At 47.2% G+C, this 3,480-nt stretch overlaps 1 non-coding gene across 1 annotated transcript; it reads right to left on the minus strand.

The window, feature by feature from the left end:
- Nucleotides 1-2,802: 2,802 nt before the first annotated feature.
- Nucleotides 2,803-2,885, minus strand: trnal-uaa. Its single transcript has one exon. It is a non-coding gene; the product is annotated as a tRNA-Leu (tRNA).
- Nucleotides 2,886-3,480: the final 595 nt, after the last annotated feature.

Here is a 3,480-nt window from a genome sequence, read left to right on the forward strand (position 1 = left end):
CCCTGAACGCGTCTCTAACCTCGGTGCAGCTCCCAACCTTGTCTACGTACCTGGCGAGGAAGGTGAGCATGTCGGCGACAGGGATGTAGGCGTTGTAGAGATCCACCGTTACCACACGGTCCTGTTGCAACGGCAGAGCAAAGATCGGCTCCACCGTCAGGATCCTCATCTCCGGCTGGTGTCTCTTCTCCTCCAACACCTTCAGGAACTGGACGCAGACAGAAACATTCCTGAAGGTCACGTCGAAATATCCAGTACCGGGGAAATCCTGCAGGGAGTGGAGCTCCGCAGCTTCAAATCCACATGACTCCAAAAGGATTTGCGTAAGAAGAAGGCCCGATTTATGGGTGCACCTCCTTCGCTGTCTGTCACCACCACCCTAATGGTGTTACCTACCCTCTGGTTTGGAGCGTGACTGGTTGCAGCCATCACCTCTTTAAGTTCAGTTCGGCACTGAAACCCCTTCAAAGAGAACAAACAACCACAGAAGAGCCTCCAACACCAAAGAGCAAAAAGGCCAGAGCCTTTGCTGAAACCACCCTGTAAAAGAAATGATACCCACAAAAACAACCCTTACACACATGCAGAAACAACCGTGATCATGGTCTCTCCCCTGCCAGGTAAGTATAGGATTGCTTTCCCTGATTTGGATTGTCCCGGTGCCTTTGTGACTTTTTTAAGCTGGACTGAGGGTTGTTTCTGTCCCATGTTGTATTCTCTCCCCTTAGGGTTGTCCTGTGTTTCTCGTGTGGCTCAGACAGTCTAACTATCCAGATTGCCTTGTCCAGGGTTAGATCAGCTTTAGTTTGTTGGAGGTCAGAGTGAATCGTCTGCAACACCCACCACGATTCTGTCTCTGATGAGTTCAGACTCCCAATCTCCATATTCACACCCGTCTGCCATCCTGTTGAGATCATTGATGGAAGAATCGACAGGCTCCCCAGGCTGTCCCACCCTCTTGTTGAATTTAGCTCTCTGCAATTTTTTTGGATTGCAAGTGGAAATAAACATCAAAGGATTTTAAAACCTCATCAAATTTGGCAAATGACTCATTAATATTCTGTCTTAAGATGATGTCATCTACAATTGGCCCTGTAGACTAAAGAAGTAGCAGGATGCTTCTCAAAGGAAAATTTTTAACAATGGCTGTGTGGGTCAGCTGTCTGCGGACTTATTTTGTTCAGCGATTTACTGTTGTGAGTAGTGAGTTGTTCAAATTCAATGCAGGCTTGCTGCTTTCCGAATCAGACAGTCGCAGCGTTCCCGAGAGGCTGAGGAATTTAATTTCCATGAGCAAAACCAGTGGGTAGAATTCAGCGGGCACACGGGGGAGTCAGAGCAGCGCCTGCCAAAAATTAAAGGGCCAATTGACCGCGATTTTACGTTGTCTGTGCAGTTTTTCACTCGTCGGCACCAGGCAAAACCAGTGGGCAGAAATCAAATTTTTATCATTTCCTCATCCTCGGGCAGGATAAAAAGCCCCCGGAGCAGCAGCACTTTCTCTGTCATTGCCAGTCCTTTGCTGTGTGAGTCCAGAGTTGCCCCAGAGTTTCTTGGCATCTCGTTTGATTGTCAAGCCCACATTTCAGCATCGCAGGTCCTCATCTTCCTTGGAAGGTCCCCCTGAGTATTACAGCACAGTTGCTCCTTCATTTTAAAGGCACTGCTCCTCTGCATCCCATCTAATGGGGACAGTGTATTCCACTGGTGGAACCTCCCCTGAAGGGAAAGGGAGGGGCAGGAGGGAGAGGAGACCAAGTGGGCATGGGCTCAGTTGGTGTATGGCTAGCAGGGAGACCAAGGCAGGAGGGCACGATGAAGACATCACTGCCCAGGTGCTAGAGTCTTCAGGCAGTGACCCAACTGCCTCCTGGCAGCCTTCAGGGAGCTGCCTCTTCCGTTTTCAAATAATCCGCCGGGTCCCCATTGGACCTGGTGCCTGATGAGTTCCCGCCGCACCCCGCCCCCCCAACACAGAAAAAGCATCCGACGATCCCGTTTTACACTGCAAGGGCATTAATTGGCCACCAAGCGTAAGAGTGGGTTTTATATCCAGGAGCTGGTTTTACATCCGCTTTGGCTATGCTGACTTCAGGCACATCCCGAGAGTAAAATTCAGGTCTGAGTCTTTCTGCTTTTTAGTTAAGTTGAGGGTTTTTGATCCTGAGCTGCCACCTTGTTGGGATGGTGTTGGTCACACAATCTGTCTGTTCAAGAAATCATCATAGTCTTCTGAATATTAACAGCAAATCTTTATTAACTACTTGTAATGATAAACATATACGCAGTAAAGGGTACAGGCAAGGAGCTAACTCCATGTCCAGGTCTTAAAACATCTCTGTTCAACACCACACTGACCCTCGGTCTGGGTCATGTGCCTTCTTACATCATTGTGAGGGTGGTACTGGGCTCAGTACCACTTTAACCCCGTATGTGCCAAACCTTCTACCACAGGAAGGAGTGATTAAACAACAGAATGGATGATGGTGTGAAGGCATTACACATTTCAATCAGAGATGAGGGGGAATTTCTTCTCTCAGAGGATTGTGAAACTTTGGAAATCTCTACCCCAGAGAGCAGTGGAGACTGGCTCATTGAATATACTCAAGGCTGAGTTAGACTGAATCTTAAATGACAGGAGCATTAAGGGTTGTGGGGAACAGTATAGTAAGTGGAGTTGAGACCAGGATTTGATGAGTTATGATCTAATTGAATGACAGAGAAGCCGCGAGGGACCATGTGCTCCTATTTCTTCTGTTAAATTGAGCAGCAAGATGACAAGTAACAGCTGAAAAACACAACTACCAGGAGTGGGGTTTGAACCCACACAGACACATGTCTATTGGATCTTAAGTCCAAAGCCTTAACCGCTCGGCCATCCTGGTAGATGAGAAGCATTGAATCAAATGAAATTGAATGTGATCCAGATGCCATCTGACCTTGTACAGTTTCTCATTCTGATTGCTCGTCCTTCCGAAGCTAATGAATTGGAACAGACTGTGAACTGGAAAACAATCTATAAACACTGCAGTGTATTTTACTCCGTGTCCAGCACTGTGAGACAGCTTTCAGTGTTTATAAAGGGTGTAATTTATCCAGTGGTCTCTTGGATCAGAAGGGGGTCTCTGTACAGAGGATTTGGGGGTGAGTTCTGATTCCGAACCCTTTCTGGATTGTAAGGAATAAAGAATGAATGAGAGTGAGAGATGCAATGTGGGACAAGGGATGATGGAAGAATTTGTCCATGAACCTGATTAAAAGTTGCTCAAACACCAGATAATATTAAGATATCATCAGCGGAACATTAACATAACCTGAGGTCTGAGCTCTGGTTGGGTCCCATTCCCATGAAGTGAGGAACGAGCCGGTGGGGAAATTTCCCCGGGAATTCTATTCCCTGTAAGAAGATTAGCTCACGTGAGGTGGAAATAACTCCATTGGGACTGTGTCAGATTGAAGAACCATTGTTCACTCCGTGGT

This window comes from Carcharodon carcharias, chromosome 30 (assembly GCF_017639515.1).
Source record: "Carcharodon carcharias isolate sCarCar2 chromosome 30, sCarCar2.pri, whole genome shotgun sequence".
Lineage (NCBI taxonomy): Eukaryota > Metazoa > Chordata > Chondrichthyes > Lamniformes > Lamnidae > Carcharodon > Carcharodon carcharias.